Genomic DNA, 24,093 nt, shown 5'->3' with positions numbered 1-24,093 from the left:
AACCAGATTTGACTAGGAGCTTATAGTAAAGGAACTCTCAGGAGCTGTATGTTAGAATTCACCCTGCTGTTTGACAGGAGCCCTCCTGTGGCATGATCAGCTGGGTTGTGATCAGTAGGGACATAGTTCCATTGAGAAGGAGAAGCTAAAGTCAGGTGTATCAGTATTTCAGTGGAATAAAAGTAATTACAGAGGCATGAGAGAGCAGCTGGCCAAAGTCGATTGGAAGGAGATAATGGCAGAAGAACAACAGCTGGAGTTTCTGATGCCACTTCAGAAGGCATGGGATTGATTCATCCTAAAGATGAAGTATTCTAAAACGAGGATGAGGCAACCGTAGCTGATAAGGGAAGTCAAAGACAATACTAAAGCAAAAGAGAGGGACTGTAGCACAGCAAAAGTTATTGGGAAGTTAGAGGATTGAGAAATGTTTAAAAAACACCAGAAGGCAACTAAAAGATGTCATAAGGAGAGAAGAGATGAAATATAAAGGTAAGCTAGCTAATAATATAAAAGAGGATACCAAAGATTTTTTCAGATATACAGTTTAAAGAGTAAAAGAGAGATGAGTGTAGATATTGTAGTAATGGGGGACAAAGTAATGGCGGTTGAACTTAATAAGTATTCTGTGTCAGACTTCACTGTGGAAAATATCGGCAGAATGCCAGAAATTCAAGAGTGTCAGGGGACAGATGTGAGTGTAGTTGCTATTACTAAGGAGAAACTTCTTGGGTAACTGAAGGTAGATAAGTCATCTGGACCAAATGGTCTATACCTCAGGTTTCTGAAAGAGGTAGCTGAAGAGATTGTCGAGGCACTGGTAATGATCTTAGATTCTACAGTGGTTCAGGACTGGAAAATCGCATATGTCACTCCACTCTTCAAAAAGGGAGGGAGGCAGAAGAAAGAAAATTATAGGCCAGTTAGCCTGTCTTCAGTGGTTGGTAAGATGCTGCATCCCATTACTAAGGCTGAGGTTTCGGAGTACTTTGAGGCACATTACAAAATAGGCCAAAATCGGTGTGGTTTCTTTAAAGAGAAGTCTTGCCTGACAAATCTGCTGGAATTCTTTGAGGAAATAACAGGCAGGGCAAACAAAGGAGATTCGGTGGAAGTTACTTGGATTTTTAGAAAGTCTTTGACAAGGTGCTGCAAATGAGGCTGCTCAACAAGATAAGAGCCCATGGTATTACAGGAAAGATAAAGCAGTGACTGATTGGTAGGAGGCAAAGGGTGGGAATAAAGAGGGCCTTCTCTGATTGGCTGCTGGTGTCTAGTGGTTTTCTGCAGGGATCATTGTTGGGACCACTTCTTTTCATGTTATATGTCAGTGATTTGGATGACAGAATTGATGGCTTTGTGGCCAAGTTTCTGGACGATAAGAAGATAGATGGAGGGGCAGGTAGTGTTGAATAAGCCGGGAGTCTGCAGAAGGACTTAGACAGACGGAGAGAATGGGCAAAGAAGTGACAGATGGAATAGAGTGTAGGAAAGTGAATGGTCATGCACTTTGGCAGAAGAAATAAAGGTGAAGAATATTTCCGAAACAGGGAGAAAATTCATAAGGCAGAGGTACAAAGGGACTTGGGAGTTCTTATGTAGGATTCCCAAAGTTTAACTTGCAGGTTGAGTCAGTGGTAAGAAAGGCAAATTCAATGTTAGCATTCATTTTGCGAGGACTAGAATATAAAAGTCAGGATGCAAGGCTGAGGTTTTACAAGGCCTCACTTGGAGGAGTATCGTGAGCAGTTTTGGGCCCTTTATCTAACAAAATATTTGCTGGCACTGGAGTGGGTCCAGAGGAGGTTCATAAGAGTGATTCTGGAAATTATCGCATGCGAAGCATTGGATGGCTCTGGAGTTTAGAAGAATGAGGCTGGATCTCATTGAAACCTATCAAATATTGAAGGAGATAGAGTGCACGTGGGGAGGATGTTTCCTATAGTGGGGGAGGACTGGAAGGCATTGCATCAGAATAGAGGGACAGGTATTTAGAACAGAGATAAGGAGGAACTTCTTTAGCCAGAGGGCAGCTAATCTGTGAAATTCATTGCCTCAGACAGCCTTGAAGGCCAAGTCATTGAGTAAATTTAAAGCGGAGGTTGAAAGGTTTTCGATTAGTCAGTGTGCCAAAGGTTACGGGGAGAAGCCATGAGAATTAGATTGAAAGGAATAATACATCAGCCATGATGGAATGGCGGAGAAGACTCGACGGGCAGAATGGCTTAATTCTACTCCTATGTCTTCAGGATCAGAATCAGAATCAAGTTTAATATGACTGGCATATGTCATGAAATTTGTTGTCTTTGCGGCAGCAGTACAGTGATAACAAAGAAAAAATGTAAATTACAGTAAGTATATATATAAATTGTTAAATTAAATCAATAGTGCAAAAATAAAAAATAAAAAGTCGTGAGGCAGTGTTCATGGATTCAAAGTCCATTTAGGAATCGGATGGCAGAGGGGAAGAAGCTGTTCCTGAATCACTGAGTGTGTGCCTCCAGGCTTCTGTACCTCCTCCCTGATGGCAGAGGGGAAGAAGCTGTTCCTGAATCGCTGAGTGTGTGCCTTCAAGCTTCTGTATCTCCTTTGCCAGGCATGTCCTGGGTGATGGGGCTCCTTAATTTGGATGTCTTATAATGATTCTGATTCTGCTCAATTTTGAAGGTATTCGTCAATGGTGATACTTCTTTAATTTTTGTCAATATCTGTAGTGATATTTTGATGACATAGGTGTCTTTCTTTCAGCCCTCCTCTTCTCTTCTGTGTGGGCGCCATACTTCATACAAAATAGGAGCAGACACAAAGACAAATGTGTCATTTTTATGCCCATTCAGTGCAATCATAGATTCTTCGCAGGGCCTAATAAGTTAGAGAAACCTTTGCCCAACTTCTCCAAGACTTATAGGGTGCAAGAGTTCAGAGGGGTAACTGAGATCCATTGTTTCCAGTGAGATAATGAGGGAGGTGGGAAGGCTTATACAGCTCAAAATTGTTCAGAGAGTTTGCAAATGGTCCTTCACATTAAACATTCCACATTGAAAGTCTGTTTAATTGGTTATTCATATCCTTTCACTTCTGCCTACCTCCTCCTCTGTCATATCGCCCAGTTCAGCTGATCTGCTGCTCAACTCTCAACCAGCCTTCCCTCCAGGCTTAATTACACAGTGCTGTCCTTGCTGGCCTTACCCCTCCACTCTCCGCAAATTGAAGCTGTTCCAAAAATAACTTGCATCGGGTTCCCATTAACCCCTTGTTCACAGACCTGTGAGCCACAGTGCCATGACTTTAAAATTCTCCACGCTGTTGCCCCTTGCAGTGTTCTCAACCGTGAGACAATCTGGTCCAGTCCTTTAAAGGTCAATGCCAGCTAGATGTTGTTCCTTCTGGGGACTCCACAACCTGAGAGAGGGTTTCAACCTGAGAGATTGGTCGTTCCTTCCCCCAGCAGACATGGAGAACCTCAAGCAGATTGTTTGTACCTCCAGATTCTACTGTCTGCCACCTCTTGTATCTCTGCTGTGCCACGCAACTGCTGCCCTTTCTAAATACCGTCCAAGTCAGGTGCCCAGAAACTGTGATAAGACCATAAAACCTGGAAACAAGGGAGGCAAATTAGGCCACTTGGCTCACTGGAGCTGCTCCACCATTCCATCATGGCTGATTTATTTTCCCTCTGAACCCTTTTCTCCTGCCTTCTCCCTGTAACCCTTGACACTGTTGTTAATCAAGGACCTGTTAACCTCTGTTTTAACTATACTCAATAACATAAGACCACAGGACATAGGAGCGGAATTACGCCACACAAGTCTGCTCCGCAATTCATCCTGGCTGATTTATTATCCCTCCCAACCCCATTCTCCTGCATTCTTCCCATATCCATTGACACCCAGACTAACTAAGAATCCATCAAACTCGCGTTAAATATACTCAATGACTTGGCCTCCATAGCTGTCTGTGACAATGAATTCCACAGATTCACCAGCCTCTTGCTGAAGAAATTGCTTCCATAAGACCATTAGATATAGGAGCAGAATTAGGCCATTTGTCCCATCGAGGCTGCTCTACCATTTCATAGAACATAGAACAATACAGCACAGTACAGGCCCTTTGGCCCACAATGTTGTGCTGACCCTTAAACCCTGCCTCCCATATACCCCCCCACCTTAAATTCCTCTATATACCTGTCTAGCAGTCTCTTAAATTTCACTAGTGTATCTGCCTCCACCACTGACTCAGGCAGTGCATTCCACGCACCAACCACTCTCTGAGTAAAAAACCTTCCTCTAATATCCCCCCTTGAACTTTCCACCCCTTACCTTTGTTATGCCTGCAGCCCCCTCCTTTGTGAGAATCGCAAGATCACTATTGGGTTGGGTCAGGGGACCCAGGAAATGAGAGAGAGACGTGCAGAATGCCTTGTTCTACTACGGGACATGGCCATTGTCTCTTGGAGACACATTTGTGGATCGAAATACTATACTACGTGGATGCCCTCAGGCAAAGTGGACTGGGTGAGAAAGAGATTGCATCACCCCAACCTGATTGACATCTTCGACCCTGTGAGTCAGGATAAAAGAGGGTCTGTAGGAACAGCCCCTTCAGACGCACCAGAAGAAACGCTAGCGATCCCGTAATAGCGGGAAGCCATTTGAAGGAGGCCACGTGTGTTCAGTTCCGTTGCCTGGAACTGGTGGCTGGTACCATGGAAAACGGCTTGTAACTAACAACGGGGAAACCAATTCCCCCGACTCAACGGATTGGCATCATAAAAGACCTGGGCAAGTTTAAACCGTCTCTCTTAAACCCAAAACGCTGCAGCTTGAATGACAGTGACTTTTATATTTCCATCGGACAATACATTATCCCCTAGACAACGATAGAGCTATTTCTTATTGATTATTATTATACCCGCACTTTTAGAGTTAGTATTGACGACGTATATTATCTGTATGTTTGTATTAATCTTATTTTGTGCACCCTTTATCAATAAATACTTTAAAAAATAGTACCATCAGACTTCAACGGACCGCTCTATCTTTGCTGGTAAGTGACCCAGTTACGGGGTACGTAACAAACTGGGGTTCTCGTCTCGAGATTTGATACCAAATTGGAGGGCCAGTGAATCGGGCTTGTAAGTCCAAACTTGGATCTGGTTATGCGGGTAGCCAGACAGGAAACCAGCAAAGATGGACGGGGGGAATTTATAAAAAACCCGACTTTGGAGGCGCTGGAGGCGGCCACCAAATCAGACTTGATAAATTTGGCGAAGGGGTTAAACCTCGCAGAGGTGAGGTTGTCAATGAAAAAGTGGGAGGTGCGAAGGGTAATAACTCAGTATTATATTGGGAAGAATGTGTTTACAGCTGAGGTATTGGAAAATATCCCTGAAAAGGTACCAGCTAGTGGGACGGCTCAGTTAGAGTTGGAGAAATTAAGGTTGGAACATGAAATTAGGGTAAAACAGCTGGAAGCAGCCGAGAAGGAGAAAGAAAGAGCCGAGAGAGAGAGAGAGAGAAAAGGAGTTAGAGCGGGACCGGGCTGAGAAAGAAAGGGAGCATGCGCTCCAGCTAAAAGAGTTAGAGGTGAAACGGGAGCTGGACAGAGCTGAGAAGCAAAGAGAGCATGAACTTCAGTTAAAACAGCTGGAAGCAGCTGAGAAGGAGAAGGAAAGGGCCGAGAAGGAGAGGGAGGCAGAGAAACAGAGGAAACATGACTTGGAGATGGAGAAGTTGAGGCAAGAGCAACGAGGTCAGGGGTCAGACCGAGAGGAGCGGTTTAATGTTAGTCGGGCGTTGAGGTTAGTACCTCCGTTCGAGGAGACGGATGTTGATAGTTATTTCTTGCTTTTTGAAAAGGTGGCAGTGAATCAGAAGTGGCCCAGAGAACAGTGGGTGGCGTTATTACAAAGTGTGTTAAAAGGGAAGGCACAGCGGGCATATACGGCGTTGTCCATGGAGGAGGAAGAGGAGGAGAGTTATGACAAAGTAAAGGCGGCCATTCTCCGGAGTTATGAGCTAGTACCTGAAGCGTATAGACAAAAGTTCAGAAATTTAAAGAAAGGGGGGAATCAGACGAATACCGAGTTTGCCTATGAGAAGGGGGTGCTCTTGGACCATTGGTGCACCGCAAAAATAGTGGACGAGGATTATTGGCATCTCAGGGAGTTAATTCTGATTGAGGAATTTAAAGGTTGTGTTTCGGAGGAGATCCGGATGTATTTGAATGAGAAGCCGAATAAGTCCATCTCAGAATTTGCTAGGTTCGCAGATGAATATGCCCTAACCCACAAGACAAAGTTTTCCTCGAATACAAGTTCCCAGAGAGACCATGGGAACGATCGAGAAAGCCCACCGGCTGAGGCAGAGGTCCCGCCGGGAGCTAGTGGCAAGGTTGAGGGGGAAAGGCAAGACGGCCAGAGATTTCCGGGCTTGACCTGTTTTAATTGTGGGAAGAGCGGGCATATTGCATCTCGGTGCTTTGCTCCGAGGAAAGAGACAGGAAAAGGGAAAGCAGCAGTCCCTATCGGATGTGCCATGGTAATCAGTAAATCGACAAGGGAGCCCTGGGTAGACAGAGTACGAGAAGGGTCTGAGGCTTGTCTGTCACACGGAACCGTGTCTGTGAGGGAGGGAGACCCACCAGTTCCCGTACGGATCTGGAGAGACACGGGGGCTGAGCTGTCATTGATCAGCAGTAAGGTACTAGAGTTTGGTCGCAAGACGAGAATGGTAGCTGTGAAAGGAATAAGTAAAGGGACAGAAATGGTGCCCTTACATAAGGTCATTATGGATTGTGAGCTGGTGTCTGGACCAGTTGAAATAGGGGTGCGATCAGAATTCCCGAGAACTGACGCGGACGTCCTTCTTGGTAACGATTTAGCCGGTGGTAAGGTTTGGGCAGCCATGACGCTGACAAAACAGCCTGTGAGTGTTGAGGCTCCGCCCCTAGATTCCAAGAGCTATCCCGCATGCGCGGTCACTCGCAGCCTGTCGAGAGAGGCAGCTGAGAACGAGAGCAGTTTAAATCTGGCCAGTTTCGATTTGGCCGAGACGTTTTTACCGACCCTGTACCACGAGGGTTTAGAGGGTGGTAAAATGAAGAGTAGTAAAGTGAAAGAGGGTAAGGGAGAGGAGGTAGATCTTCCCTTAGTGAGGAGAAAGGTTCTAGAGGCAGAAAATAAAGATGAGGAACTGTTAGAGCGGTTAAGAGGTCCAGAGTTGGACATGGATGATCTGTCTGGTTTGGCAGAACTGTTTGACGAAGTTGAAAATTCTAAAGGTGTTCCCGATAATGAAATGAGGGCAGTCCTAGATGAAAAGGGTGCCCTTGCCTCGAAGAAGTCTGCTGGGTTGGCAGATGAGGTTGTTTCAGCCCGCGGGGTTGAGTTTACTCTGGAAGGGAGTTGCCCAGAGAGTAACTGGGAGGATCAGGGGAATTCAGAATTTGAAAAGGGTATGGGTATTGAAAGCCTGGAAGAGGCCAATGTCCCGTTTGAGTGTGTCCAAGATAGGGATGCACGTGGTACTGAACCTAGTAACGGAGCTCAGAAAAAGTCTGAGGTATTTGATTCCGTTGAACGAGACGGCCGTCCTTGTGGGTCAGATAGACTTGGTTCAGTGAAGAAAGGGTTAACCTTGGTAATAGTGGGAAGTGAGAGTTCCCAGGTGTTTATGCTCGAAGGTGTGTTAAAAGTTAATGGGGAGATGAATGTTATCATTGAAGAAAATGGGAAATATGTAGTTCCCAAATCGAATGAAGAAAATTGAAAACCGGCAGATCACTTACAGGTTGAGTTGGAAGATGACGGGGTGGGGGGGGCCCCATGCTATTGTTATTCCAGAGTGTGGTGTGAAAAGGCAGAATTTGAAATGCTGCTTGAACAAGGAGTTCGAACTGAAAACTAATAGCCTGAAGGGTCCTGAAGAGAAAGCTAACAACTTGCGTAAAATTAAAGAATTGGGTGGAAATTCAGAAGATGGTCTGAGTTTGGGACACAGTGTTGATAAAATAACTCCTATGAAAGAAGCGGGCACAAGCCTATTTTGCCAGGTTACCCGAGCTCCCCATGTGGGAAATAACCGGAAAAGAGGCGAGGGTTAATGGGGACGCCATTTTTAAATAGCAGAAGCCGGTTTTAAGGGATTTTGACAAAGCCTGTGAATAATAAAAGACAACCCCCATGGAAGCCTGCCTGTTAAGTTTGAAAGCAACATAACGATTGGTATTTGCATGAACTTTGTAGTATACACGTAAGCTTAAGATCACAACTCTTTAGTTTTGTTTGCTGAAAAAAAAAGGTGGTTATTAAATTGAAGTCTGATGATATAAGACTTTAGTAAGGTACAAGATGTTAAGCTATTAAAGGAAGGGACACTGTAATCGTTAACTGTCTAGATGCTGAATTGAATGTATCACTGTATTACTCTGTAGAAAAGGAAAACTTTGGTGTTGTGTTAGATTCCACAATCCTGTAAGACTCTGTACTACTTCGTTTTAACCGCTGGTAAAAACACGTTGAAGGAAGGGAGTGTTATGCCTGCAGCCCCCTCCTTTGTGAGAATCGCAAGATCACTATTGGGTTGGGTCAGGGGACCCAGGAAATGAGAGAGAGACGTGCAGAATGCCTTATTCTACTACGGGACATGGCCATTGTCTCTTGGAGACACCTTTGTGGATTGAAATACTATACTACGTGGACGCCCTCAGGCAAAGTGGGCTGGGTGAGAAAGAGATTGCATCACCCCAACCTGATTGACATCTTCGACCCTGTGAGTCAGGATAAAAGAGGGTCTGTAGGAACAGCCCCTACAGACGCACCAGAAGAAACGCTAGCGATCCCGTAATAGCGGGCAGCCATTTGAAGGAGGCCACGTGCGTTCAGTTCCGTTGCCTGGAACTGGTGGCTGGTACCATGGAAAACGGCTTGTAACTAACAACGGGGAAATCGACTCCCCCGACTCAACGGATTGGCATCATAAAAGACCTGGGCAAGTTTAAAACCGTCTCTCTTAAACCCAAAATGCTGCAGCTTGAATGACAGTGACTGTTATATTTCCATCGGACAATACATTATCCCCTAGACAATGATAGAGCTATTTCTTATTGATTATTATTATACCCGCGCTTTTAGATTTAGTATTGACGACGTATATTATCTGTATGTTTGTATTAATCTTATTTTGTGCCCCCTTTATCAATAAATACTTTAAAAAATAGTACCATCAGACTTCAACGGACCGCTCTATCTTTGCTGGTAAGTGACCCAGTTACGGGGTACGTAACACCTTAAAGCCATGTCCTGTTGTATTGAGCAGTGGTGCCCTGGGAAAGAGGCGCTGGCTGTCCACTCTATCTATTCCTCTTAATATCTTCTATACCTCTATCATGTCTCCTCTCATCCTCCTTCTCTCCAGAGAGTAAAGCCCTAGCTCCCTTAATCTCTGATTATAACGCATACTCTCTAAACCAGGCAGCATCCTGGTAAATCTCCTCTGTGCCTTTTCCAATGCTTCCACATCCTTCCTATTGTAAGGCGACCAGAACTGGACACAGTATTCCAAGTGTGGCCTAACCAGAATTTTATAGAGCTGCATCATTACCCAACAACTCTTAAACTCTATCCCTCGACTTATGAAAGCTAAAACTCCATAAGCTTTCTTAACTACCCTATCTACCTGTGAGGCAACTTTCGGGGATTTGTGGACACGTACCCCCAGATCCCTCTGCTCCTCCACACTACCAAGTAGCCTGCCATTTACTTTGTACTCTGCCTTGGAATTTGTCCTTCCAAAGTGTACCACCTCACACTTCTCTGGGTTGAACTCCATCTGCCACTTCTCAACCCACTTCTGCATCCTATCAATGTCTCTCTGCAATCTTCGACAATCCTCAACACTATCTACAACACCACCAACCTTTGTGTCATCTGCAAACTTGCCAACCCACCCTTCTACCCCCACATCCAGGTCGTTAATAAAAATCATGAAAAGTAGAGGTCCCAGAACTGATCCTTGTGGGACACCACTAGTCACAACCCTCCAATCCGAATGTACTCCCTCCACCATGACCCTCTGCTTTCTGCAGGCAAGCCAATTCTGAATCCATCTGGCCAAACTTCCCTGGATCCCATGCCATCTGACTTTCTGAATAAGCCTACCATGTGGAACCTTGACAAATTCCTTACTAAAATCCATGTAGATCACATCCACTGCACTACCCTCATCTATATGCCTGGTCACCTCCTCAAAGAACTCTATCAGGCTTGTTAGACACGATCTGCCCTTCACAAAGCCACGCTGACTGTCCCTGATCAGACCGTGATTCTCTAAATGCCCATAGATTCTATCTCTAAGAATCTTTTCCAACAGCTTTCCCACCACAGACGTAAGGCTCACTGGTCTCTAATTACCCGGACTATCCCTACTAGTTTTTTTGAACAAGGGGACAACATTCGCCTCCCTCTAATCTTCCGGTACTATTCCCGTGGACATCAAGGACATAAAGATCCTAGCCAGAGGCTCAGCAATCTCTTCCCTTGCCTCGTGGAGCAGCCTGGGGAATATTCCATCAGGCCCCGGGGACATATCCATCCTAATGTATTTTAACATCTCCAACACCTCTTCTCCCTTAATATCAATATATTCCAGAACATCAGCCTCACTCATATTGTCCTCACCATCATCAGGTTCCTTCTCATTGGTGACTACCGAAGAGTAGTATTCATTGAGGACCTCACTCACTTCCACAGCCTCCAGGCACATCTTCCCACCTTTATCTCTAATTGATCCTACCTTCACTCCTGTCAACCTTTCGTTCTTCACATAATTGAGGAATGTCTTGGGGTTTTCCTTTACCCTACTCGCCAAGGCCTTCTCATGCCCCCTTCTTGCTCTGCTCAGCCCCTTCTTAAGCTCCTTTCTTGCTACCCTATATTCCTCAATAGACCCATCTGATCCTTGCTTCCTAAACCTCATGTATGCTGCCTTCTTCCACCTGACTAGATTCTCCAACTCACTTGTCTCCCATGGTTCCTTCACCCTACCATTCTTTATCTTCCAAACCGGGACAAATTTATCCCTAACATCCTGCAAGAGATCCCTAAACATCGACCACATGTCCACTGTACATTTCCCTGCAAAAACATCATCCCAATTCACACCCGCAAGTTCTAGCCTTATAGCCTCATAATTTGCCCTTCCCCAATTAAAAATTATCCAAAATTTCATTATGGCTGATCCATTTTCCTCTCAATCCCAGTCTCCTACTTCACCCCCTATCCTTTCATGCCCTGACCAATCAAGAATCTATTGACCTCTGCCTTAAATATATATATATATATATATATATATATATATATACACACACACACACACACACACACACACACACACACACATATATATATATATATATATATATATATATATATATATATAAAGACTTGGCCTCAACAGCTGCCTGGGGTGAAGAATTCCACAGATTCATCTCTCCCTGGCTGAAGAAATTCCTCCTCATCTCTGTTCTAAAAGGGTGCCACTCTATTCTAGGGCTGTGTGCTCTGGTCTCCCACCATGGGAAATATCTTCTCTACATCCACTCTCTATTACAACCACTCTTTCACCACCCTTTTGATAGGTTTCAATGAGGTCACCCCTCATGCTTCTGAATTCCAGTGAATGCAGGGTCTTCATATGACAAGCCATTCAATCCTGGGATCATTTCAGTGGATCTCCTTTGAACCGTCTCCAGTTTCAGCACATCCTTTCGAAGATAAGGGGCCAAGAACTGCCCTCAATACTCCAGTTGAGGACTCACCTGTGCTTTATAAAGTCTCAACATTACATACTTGCATTTATGTTCTAGTCCTCTTGAAATGAATGCAAACATCACATTTGCCTTCCTCACCACAGAATCAACCAGTAAGTTAAGCTTTAGGGAAACCTGCATAAGGACTCCCAAGTCTCTTTGTGCTTTGGTTTTTTGTATTTTCTCTACATTTAGAAAATAGTCAACCCTTTTGTTTCTTCTACCAAGTGAATGACCATACCCTTCCTGGTACTGTATTCCATCTGCCATTTCTTTGTCCATTCTCCTAATCTGTCTAAGTCCTTCTGTAGCCTCTCTACTTCATCAGAACTACTCGCCCCTCCAACTAACTTCATAACATCTGCAAAATTTGCAGCAAAGCCATCAATTCCATCATCTAAATCATTGACATATAATATAATAAGAATTGGTCCCAACACAGATCCCTGTGGAATACCTTAGTCAGCAACAGCCAACCAGAAAAGGATCCCTTCATCCCCACTCTCGGTGTCCTGCCAATTAGCCACTTGCTTTCCCTCTTCAATCCTTTCCCTACACCACCCCATGACTTCTTCTACATCCCTGACTGCCGGGACCAAGCTAAGAATTCCCTTCTGAAACTTCTCTCCTGCTCCAACACCTCTATTACACAATAAGACGTAGGAGCAGGATTAGGCCATCTGGCCCATCGAGTCAGGTCTGCCATTCAATCATGGCTGATCTTTTTTTCCTCCTCCTCCTCAAGCCCAGTTCCTGGCCTTCTCTCTGTAATATTTGATGCCATGTCCGATCAAGAACCTATCAATCTCTGCCTTTAATACACCCAAAGACCTGGCCTCCACAGCTGCATGTGGCAACAAATTCCACAAATTCACCACCCTTTGGCTGAAGAAATTTCTCTGCATCTCTGTTTTGAAAAGGCACCCCTTCTATCCTGAGGCTGTGCCCTCTTGTCCTAGACTCTCCCACCATGGGAAACATCCTTTCCACATCTACTCTGTCTAGATCTTTCAATATTCGGAAGGTTTCAATGAGAACCCCCCTCAGTTTTTCTGAATTCCAGCGAGTACAGACCCAGAGCCATCAAACATTTCTTGTATGATAACACTTTCATTCCTGGAATCATCCTTCTGAACCTCCTCTGGACCCTCTCCAATGCCAGCACATCTTTTCTAAGATGAGGGATCCAAACCTGTTCACAATACTCAAGGTGAGGCTTCACCAGTGCCTTATGAAGCTTTGGCATCACATCCCTGCTCTTGTATTCTGGAAATGAATGCTAACATGGCATTTGCCTTCCTCATCACTGACTCAACCTGAAAGTTAACCTTCAGAGTGTTCTGCACAAGGACTCCCAAGTCCCTTTGTATCTCAGATTCCTGGATTTACTCCTCGTTTAGAAAAAAGTCCGCATATTTATTTCTACTACCAAAGCGCATGACCGTGCATTTTCCAACATTGTATTTCATTTGCCACTTTCTTGCCCATTCTCCTAATCAGACTAAGTCCTTGTGTACCCTACCTGTTTCCTCAACACTGCCTGCCCCTCCACCAATCTTCGTATCATCTGCAAACTTGGCAACAAAGCCATCTAGTTTATCATTTAAATCATTTATATACAGCATAAAATGAAGTGGTCCCAACACCGACCCCTGCGGAACACCACTAGTCACTGGCAGCCAACCAGAGAAGGATATTCTTATTCCCACTTGCCGCCTCCTACCATTCAGCCATTGCTCTAACCATGCCAGTAACTCTCCTGTGATACCATGGGCTCTCAACTTGTTTAGCAGCCTCATGTGTGGCACCTTGTCAAAGGCCTTCTGAAAGTCCAAAGGGTTCTTTTACCTATTCTGGTTCATTGCACAACACCCAGTCCCAATAGCTGATCACCTAGTTGGCTCAACCATGAGCTGCTCTAGAAAGCCATCTCATAGGCGTTCTAGAAGTTCCTCCCTTGGAATCCAGTTTCTTCCAGTTCCTTGGAATCCAATACCATTGCAGTTCCTTCACCCTATCCACAATGATTAAACACCTTCCGACCCTACGTCACCTCTTTCTAATGGTTTGATTTCATCTTTTACCAACAGAGTAATGTCACCCCCCCCCTCTGCTTTCATGCCTGTCTTTTCGATACATTGTGTATCCTCGGACATTAAGCTCCCAGCAATAATCTTTCAGCCATGATTCTGTGATGCCTAAAATATCATACATGCCAATCTGTAACTGTGCTACAAGTTCATCCACCTTATTCCAAATATTGCACACATTCAAATATAACATCGTTAGTCCTGTATTCGCCCTTTTCAATTTTGTCCACCTTTTAAATTGCAGCTCATCCTGTTGACTGCAATTTTCCCCTATCAACAGTTTCTACTCACTACACATTGCCTCTGTTTGTAAACCAACTACCTCATCCTCAGCACTATCTCTCTGGTTCCTATCCCCCTGCCAAATTAATTTCAACCCTCCCGAACAATTCTAGCCAACCTGCCGATAAGGATATTGGACTCCCCTCAGATTCAGGTATAACCTGTTCCTTTTGTACAGGCTGTAGAAGAGATCTGAATGATACATAAATCTGAACCCCTGCCCCTGTACCAGTTTCTCAGCCACACATTCACCTGCCAAGTCATCCTATTCTTACCCTCACTGGCACAGGGCACAAGCATCAATCCAGAGATTACTGCCCTGGAGATTCTGTTTCCTGGCTTTCTACCTAGCTCCTTAAAATCTCTCTTCAGGACCTTCTCACTTTGTCTAGCTACGTCATTGGTGCCAATGTGTACCAAGACTTCTGGCTGCTCACCCTTGCTCTTGAGAACACCATTGACATGATTCTAGACATTCCTGATCCTGGCACTAGTGAGGCAACATAGCATCCAGGTGAATGTATCTCACCCACAGAATCCCATCTCTGTTCCTCCGACTAAGAAACTCCTATCACCACTACAGGCCTCTTCACCTCTGCTCTTCTGAGCCACAGCACCAGACTCAGTGTCAAAAAAATCATAACTGTGGCTTGCTCTGATAGGTCATCCCCCTTAGTGGTATCTAAAGTTGTATATGCATTATTGAGGGGAAGGGCCAGAGGTGTTTCCCCTCCTTTTCCTGACAGTCACCCAGTTACCTGTCCCCTGCAATCTAGGGGTGACTACCTCCCAGTAGCTCCTATCCATCTCCTCCTTGTTCTCCCGTATGAGTTCAAGGTAACCGAGCTGCAGCTCCAGTTCCTTAACACATTATCTCAGGAGCTGCAGCTCGGTGCCTCTGGTGCAGATGTGTTTATCTGAGAGACTTCCCACATCCTACACGTAGTAAAAAGCAACTGCCCCTGCAGCCATTCTCACTCAACTACCGTGTCCTAACAGATGAGGAATGAATAAATAAGAACAGAGGGAGAGTAACTTAGAAGGTACTTTACCTCACACAAGCCTGCTGAGGCAAAGTCACTCTAGACACTGGCACACTCAAAAGAATGGCCGCTCCAAGAATGTCTGCTCTGCTTACACTTGTTTTATTCTTATTGGCCCTTTCTAATGAACCCCTCTTGCTGATTGGTCACTCTTCAACTCAGAGAAACTGCTGTGACGTTCTACCTTTAAAATCCTGATAGCCATTCTAGCCCTGACGTTGATTGTCCAACTCAGAGAAAACTGCCAAAAACCTCGGCCTATTAAATCTTGAGCGCTGACCCAGCTGAAAGGTACCTATTTTTACACACTGCTTTCTGCTGATTGGTTGCTCCTCAACTCTAATTTCTATTCTTAATGGATGACCCTATATTCTGAGACTGTGCCCTCTGGTTCTAGACTTGCTCTTGGTAGGAAGTATCCTCTGCACAATATTTGGTAGGTTTCAATGAGATCCACCCATTTTCTAACCACCATCACGTACAGGCCCAGAGCCATCAAACGTTCCTCATACATTAATCATCCTTTCATCCTTGGAATCATTCTTGTGAACCTTCTCTGGACTCTTTCCAATGGCAGCATATTTTCTTCTTAGATGAGGGGCCCAAAACTTCTCACAATACTCCAAGTGCAGTCTGACCAATGTCTTCTGAAGCCCCAGCTTGAAACGAATGCTAACATTGTATTTGCTGTCCTCGCCACCAACTCAACCTGCAATTTAACCATAAGGAACCCAGTAAAAGAGAGGGAAATGGGAATGGGAATAGTCAAAGGGGAGGAGGAACTATCGGAAGTTTGAGAAAATGATGTTCATGCCATCAGGTTGGAAGCTACCCACACAGAATATAAGATGTTGATCCTCCAACCTGAGTGTGGCAACTTGAGTGTTTTTCCATTCCCATTTCCCTCTCTCACGTCATCCCCTTACCTACCCATCATCTCCCTCCAGGGCTCCTCTCCTTCCCTTCCTTCCATGGTCTTCTACCCTCTCCAGTCAGATTCCACCTTCTCCAACGCTTTATCTCTTTTTCCTATGAGCTTCACAGCCCTTTTCTTCACCCCTCCTGTCTCCCAGTTTCACCTATCACCTACCATCTTGTACTTTTCCCTCCCCTCCCTCCACCTCCTTGATCTAACTTCTCATCTTTATTTCTCCAGTCCTTACGAATGGTCTTGGCGCGAAATGCTGCCTGTTTACTCTTTCCCAAAGATGCTGCCTGGCCTGCTGAGTTCCTGCAGCATTTTGTGTGTTAAATGCATTTCCAGCATCTGCAGATTATCTTGTGTCGGCGGTGATAGCATTGCTCTGCCCTCCAGCCTTGCTCCTGCAGCTGAAGGATTGCAATTTGTCTGCAGGGCCTCTACCATCTATGGATACTACTATCCATATTCCTTGCCTATGCCACTTTGCCCACTCCCACAGCAGTTCAAGACTGAAATAACTCATCTCTGTTTAATTGCCTTACAGTTTCCCGGTACTCACTTGCAAGACTGAGTGTCATAGAAGGTCAGTTTATTATTGGCTCCATTAGAACAGAGTTACTGTACAGTACCTGTAGGCAAATGACAGCACATCAGTCATGATTTAAGAAGAGGAAAAATAACTCTTCAAGTATGTCCTTGAAGAATTTTTCTGCTTTTTAGGTCAGGAATGTTTTAATATCAGCTAACTTAATCGTTAATATTTCCTATCAAAATGAAAGGATGTCTGAAAATGACTTTTTTGAAAATGTGTATTTGTAAACTTGGGCAACAGTTATATATAGTGATATGTTATAGATAATATTTTAGTTAACAGCATGCAAAACAAAATACTAATGTTTTCCAATTCCATAAAAAAAAATCCAAAGGGCCGCTGAGCAGTATTGAAATACTTTGCCTTTGGCTTCTGTAACTTATGCCTGATCACATAGAAACATAGAAAACCCTGAGCACAATACAGGCCCTTTGGCCCACAAAGCTGTGCTGAACATGTCCCTACCTCAGAAATTACTAGGTTTACCTATAGCCCTCTATTTTACTAACTTCCATGTACCTATCTAAAAGCCTCTTAAAAGACCCTATCATATCCGCCTCCACCACTGTTGCTGGCAGCCCATTCCACGCACTCACCACTCTCTGAGTAAAAAACTTACCCCTGATATCTCCTCTGTACATACTCCCCAGCACCTTTAACCTGTGTCCTCTTGTGGCAACCATTTCAGCCCTGGGGAAAAGCCTTTGACTATCCACATGATCAATGCCTCTCATCATCTTATACACCTCTATCAGGTCACCTCTCACCCTCCTTCGCTCCAAGGAAAAAAGACTGAGTTCACTAAACCTATTCTCATAATGCATGCTCCCCAATCCAGGCAACATCCTTGTAAATCTCCTCTGCATCCTTTCTATGGCTTCTACATCCTTCCTGTAGTGAGGCAACCAGAACTGAGCACAATACTCCAAGTGGGGTCTGACCAGGGTCCTATATAGCTGCAACATTACCTCTCGGCTCCTAAATTCAATTCCATGATTGATGAAGGTCAATACACCGTATGCCTTCATAACCACAGAGTCAACCTGTGTAGCTGCTTTGAGTGTCCTATGGACTCGGACCCCAAGATCCCCCTGATCTTCCACACTGCCAAGAGTCTTACTATTAATACTATATTCTGCCATCATATTTGACCTACCAAAATGAACTACTTCACACTTACCTGAGTTGAACTCCATCTGCCACTTCTCAGCCCAGTTTTGCATCCTATCAATGTCAAGCTGTAACCTCTGACAGCCCTCCACACTATCCACAACACCTCCAACATTTGTGTCATCAGCAAACCTACTAACCCATCCCTTCACTTCCTCATCCAGGTCATTTATAAAAATCACAAAGAGTAAGGGTCCCAGAACAGATCCTTGAGGCACCCCACTGGTGACCGACCTCCATGCAGAATGTGACCCATCTACAACCACTTTTTGCCTTCTGTGGGCAAGCCAGTTCTGGATCCACAAAGCAACAACCCCTTGGATCCTATGCCTCCTTACTTTCTCAATAAGCCTTGCATGGGTACCTTATCAAATGCCTTGCTGAAATCCATACACACTACATCTACTGCACTTCCTTCATCAATGTGTTTAGTCACATCCTCAAAAAATTCAATCAGGCTCATAAGGCACGATCTGCCCTTGACAAAGCCATGCTGACTAATCCTAATCATATTATACCTCTCCAAATGTTCATAAATCCTGCCTCTCAGGATCTTCTCCATCAACTTACCAACAAATGAGGTAAAACTCACTGGTCTATAATTTCCTGGGCTATCTCTACTCGCTTTCTTGAATAAAGGAACAACATTCGCAGCCCTCCAATCCTCCGGAACCTCTCCTGTCTCCATTGATGATGCAAAGATCATCACCAGAGGCACAGCAATCTCTTCCCTTGCCTCCCACAGTAGCCTAGGGTACATCTCATCTGGTCACGGAGACTTCTCCAACTTGATGTTTTCCAAAAGCTCCAGCACATCCTCTTTCTTAAAATCTACATGCTCAAGCTTTTCAGTCTGCCTTAAGTCATCAGTACAATCACTAAGATCCTTTTCCATAGTGAATACTGAAGTAAAGTACTCATTAAGTACCTCTGCTATTTCCTCTGGTTCCATATACACTTTCCCACTGTCACACTTGATAGGTCCTATTCTTTCACGTCTTATCCCCTTGCTCTTCATATACTTGTAGAATACCTTGGGATTTTCCTTAATTCTGCCCGCCAAGGCCTTCTCATGGCCCCCTCTGGCTCTCCTAATTTCCTTCTTAAGATCCTTCCTAGTAGCCTTTTAATCTTCTAGATCTCTAACATTACCTAGCTCTCTGAACCTTTCGTAAGCTTTTCTTTTCTTCTTGACTAGATTTATTACAGCCTTTGTACACCACGGTTCCTGTACCCTACCATAACTTCCCTGTCTCATTGGAACGTACCTATACAGAACTCCACACAAATATCCCCTGAATATTTGCCACATTTCTTCTGTACTTTTCCCTGAGAACATCTGTTTCCAATTTAAGCCTTCAATTTTCTGCCTGATAGCCTCATAATTCCCCTTACTCCAATTAAATGCTTTTCTAACCTGTCTGTTCCTATCTTTCTCCATTCTAACTTGTCTGTTCCTATCTCTCTCCATCACTGCTACAATATTGAAAGTATCCGTTTTCAGTACTTTGGTGGAGGGGGTCTATTTATAAATAGTGACCTCCATGTACCTGTTAACTCACTCTTATTTTCCAAGACTGCCAGTCCAGGAGTATATGGAGTCAAAGGAGTGGAGCTCAGTATTACTTTGAGAGTTTAGATCAGCTGGGTTTCTTCTCATTGGAACCTAAGAGGCTGAGGGTGACCTTATGGAGGTTCACAAAATTATGAGCGGTACAGATAGATTAGAGAGTCAGAGCCTTTTTTCCCTGGGGCAGGGGAGTCTAGACAAAACTGAGGGTGTGGGCTTAAGATGAGAAGATCTGCGGTGTAAATGATGGCAGCGGTTATCAGGAGCAAACATTTAAGAGGTATTTACACAGTACTGAAGTAATTTTATGTTTTGCTGCCACAAAATAAAATCAAACTTCATGACATTTAGTTAGGTCAAATATGATGGCAGAATATAGTATTAATAGTAAGACTCTTGGCAGTGTGGAAGATCAGGGGGATCTTGGGGTCTGAGTCCATAGGATGCTCAAAGCAGATGCGCAGGTTGACTCTGTGGTTAAGAAGGCGTATGTTGCATTGGCTTTCATCAGTCATGGAATTGAGTTTAAGAGCTAAGAGGTAATGTTGCAGCTATATAGGACCCTGGTCAAACCCATTTGGAGTACTGTGCTCAGTTCTAGTCGCCTCACTACAGGAAGGATGTGGAAACCATAGAAAGGATGCAGAGGAGATTTAAAAGGATGTTGCCTGGATTGGGGAGCATGACTTATGAGGATAGGTTGAGTGAACTCGGCCTTTTCTCCTTGGAGTGACGGAGGATGAGAGGTGACTGATAGAGGTGTATAAGATGATGAGGGGCATTGATTGAGTGGATAGTCAGAGGCTTTTTCCCAGGGCTGAAATGACTGCCACAAAAGGGCACAGGTTTAAGGTGCTTGGGAGCAGGTACAGAGGAGATGTCAGGGGTATGTTTTTTACGCAGAGAATGGTGAGTGCATAGAATGAGCTGCCAGCAACAATGGTGGAGGCGGATACGATAGGGTCTTCTAAGAGACTTTTGGATAGGTACATGGAGCTTAGAAGAAAAGAGGTCTATGGGTAACCCTAGTAATTTCTAAGGTAAGGACATGTTCGGCACAACTTTGTGGGCTGAAGGGCCTGTATTGTGCTGTAGGTTTTCTATGTTTCTATGATACATGTGAGTGATGATAAACCTGATTCTGATATGGGTCTCTATTGTGGACTGAAAGTGGGAAGGGGGCAGGGGGAGAGGAATCATGGTTGGGAAAAGGGGAAGGGGAAGGGGAAGAAGAGGGAGCGGCAAGCACCAGAGACATTTTGCAATGATCAATAAACCAATTGTATGGAATCAAATGACCTTGCCTGGTGTATCAGTGCTGGGTGTGTCTGCCACCTGTCACACACCCCTCCCGCGGCACTCCACCCTCTCCATTCCCAACACCCTTTGCTCCCGCCAGATCTGCAAACTCATTCTCTGCTACACGTTGACAGATACAGTACTGTGCAGAAGTCCTAGGTCTCCTAGCTATATGCAAATACTGCACTCAGAACATTTGCACAGTACTGTTTAAGAGAGCCATGTGGGCTTAATGTCGGCAAATTGGACTGGTGCTGATGGGCCCCATGATTGGCGTAATGGATGAAGATGGTTCCTGTGCTGAGCAACTGTATATTTCAAAGGAACCAGCATTTGCATTTTGGCATTATGCATCTTGGGCATTTCCTATTGAACTCTTCAAAATCATTAAATAACAATCAGATTTTTAAAAATGAAATCCTCTTGCCACAGATTTTTAGTTTTACAGTGTTCAGTGAAATTTATTCAGATCTAACAAAGGCTCATTCCCATATGAAATATCAACTAATTAAAAAGTGGCTTGGGCATGGAAGACAGCTGATGATGATGGAGGAATGTTGTTTTGGCGGAAGGTCTGAGACCAGGGATCAGTGCTGGGCTCTCAGTTGTTTGTGACTTATTGGACAAATGTTGGTGGACTGTTTCGTAAGTTTGCAGGTGACACACAAAACTGCAAAGTTGGGGATAATGAGGAAGGTTGTTCAGCAGGATATAGAACAGTTGGATACGTGGGCAGGGAAATGACCGATGGACTTTAATTTGGGCAAGTGTGAGCTGTTACACTTTGGGAAGTCAAATGTAAGAGGATAGTACACAGTAAATGACAGGACTCAAGAGCAATGATACGCATTGTGACCTTGAGTCTGTCTCTAGCTTCCTGAAAGTGGCAACACAAGTAGAGAGAGTGGTAGAAAGGGCATACAGCCCACTTACCTTTATTGCTCAGGGTGTTGATGGAAAAGTTGGGAAGCCAGGTTACAAATGTATAAAATTTCAGTTTGATCATATTTGGAATATTCAATCATATTTGGAATATTTGATCATAAGACCATAAGGTATTGGAAAAGAATTATGCCATTTCATCACGGCTGATCCATTTTCCACTCAGTCACAATCTCTTGACTTCTCCCCATAACCCTTCATGCCCTGAGTAATCAAGAATCTATCAACCTCTGCCTTCAATATACCCAATGACTTGGCTTCCACAGCCGCCTACATGATCATACACTTCTTAACACTATATTCTATCGGCCACTTCTTTGCCCATTCTTCTCATCTGTCTAAGTCTTTCTGTAGCCTCTGTGTTTCCTCAACAACTACCTACCTTCGTAACATCTGCAAACTCAACCTTCTGTAGCCTCTCTACTTCCTCAAAACTACCTGGCCCTCCACCTACCTTCATATCATCTGCAAACTTTGCAACAAAGCCATCAATGCCGTCATCCAAATCATTGACATATAACGTAAAAAGAAGTGGTCTCTGCACGGACCCTGGTGGAACACCACTAGTCATTGGCAGCCAACAGAAAAGGCTCCCTTTACTCCCACTATTTGCCTCCTGCCAATCAGCCAATGCTCTATCAATGCCAGTACCTTTTCTGTAAAACATGGCTCTTAAATTGTTAAGCAGGCTCATGTGCAACACTTCGTCAAAGTCCTTTTGAAAATCCAAGTACACACCATCTACTGATTTTCCTTTGTCTATCCTGCTTGTTATTTCTTTGAAGAATTCCAACAGATTTGTCAGGTAAAGTTTTCCCTGAAGGAAACCATGCTGACTTTGGTCTATTTTATCATGTGCTTCCAAGTACCCCAAAATCCCTTCCTTGACAATTACTCCAACATCTTACTAACCACTGAGGTCAGATTAACTGACCTATAATATCCTTTTATCTGCCTCTCTCCCTTCGTACTGAAGTGAATTTGCAATTTTCCAGTCCTCTGGAACCATGCCAGAATCAATTGATTCTTCAAAGATCTTTACTAATGCCTCCACAATTTCTTCAGCCACCTCTTGCAGAACCTTGAGTTGTAGATCATTTGGTCCAGGTGACTTATCTACCTTCAGACCCTTCAGTTTCCCAAGCGCCTTCTCCCTAGTAATGGGAACTTCTGCCCCCTGACACTCTTGAACTTCCAGCACACAGTTAAAACTGATGCAAACTCCCTATACAGTTCATCCGCCATTTCCTTATTCCCCATTACTACCCCTCCAGTATCGTTTTCCCACAGTCTGATATCTACTGTCATCTTTCTTTTACTCCTTATAGATCTTTAGAAAATATTGGTATTCTCTTTAATAATATTGGCTAGCTTACTTTCATGTTCCATCTTTTTCCTCTTTATGACCTTTTTAATTGCCTCCTATTGGTTCTTAAAAGTGTTCCAATCCTCTAACTTCCCACAAACTTTAGCTCTATTATATGCCCTCTCTTTGGCTTTTATATTGGCTTTGGCTTCTCTTGTCGGCCACAGTTGCGTCATAGAATATTTCTGCTCCTTTGGGTTGTATCTATCCTGCACCTTCCAAATTGCTCCCAGAAATTCCGGCCATTACTGCTTTACTGTCAGCTAATGTTTTCAAAACCTCAAAGCCATTAAAGAAGTCATTGTCTATCAGGGAACAGTGATCGCTGCTTTCCTATACACCTGCAAGAACTGGACTGACTACAGCAGGCATCTCAAGGCACTGCAGAGATTGAGCCAATGATGTGTTAGCAAAATTCTCTGAAGCCACTGGGAGAATAAGAACAAAGTGGCCACTGAGTGTACGTTCGTGATCTACATCCACTTCAAAGCTCGATGTGTTGTGTGTTCAGAAAAGCCCTTCTGCACACAACTGCTGTAAAACATAATTACTTGAGGTTCTATTGCTTTCCTGTCAGCTTGAACCAGTCTGGCCATTCTCCTCTGACCTTTTGCATTGTGAAGGCATTTTTGCCCACAGAACTGCTGCTCACTGGATGTTTTATGTTTTCACACCATTGTCCATAAACTCTAGAAGCTGCTGTGTACAAAGATCCCAGGAGTTCAGCAGCTTCTGAGATTTTCAAACCGCCCCGTCTGGCACCAACAATCATTCCATGGTCAAAGTCACTGTTGGATTAGATTGTATAATTGTTATTTTGTTCGCAGTTTAACTTTTAAGTATGTTTCCCAGTGGTCACAGTGTGAATATGAAATGCATGCAAAATGCTGGAGGAGCTCAGCAGGTCAGGCAGCAGCCATGGAAATGGACAAGCATTCAATGTTTTGGGCCGAGACCTTTCATCAGGACAGGGAAGGAAGGAGAAAGTGCCAGAATAAAAGTGTGGGGG

The sequence above is a fragment of the Hemitrygon akajei genome, chromosome 21 (genome assembly GCF_048418815.1).
Source record: "Hemitrygon akajei chromosome 21, sHemAka1.3, whole genome shotgun sequence".
Lineage (NCBI taxonomy): Eukaryota > Metazoa > Chordata > Chondrichthyes > Myliobatiformes > Dasyatidae > Hemitrygon > Hemitrygon akajei.
This window is presented reverse-complemented; position numbering follows the sequence as displayed.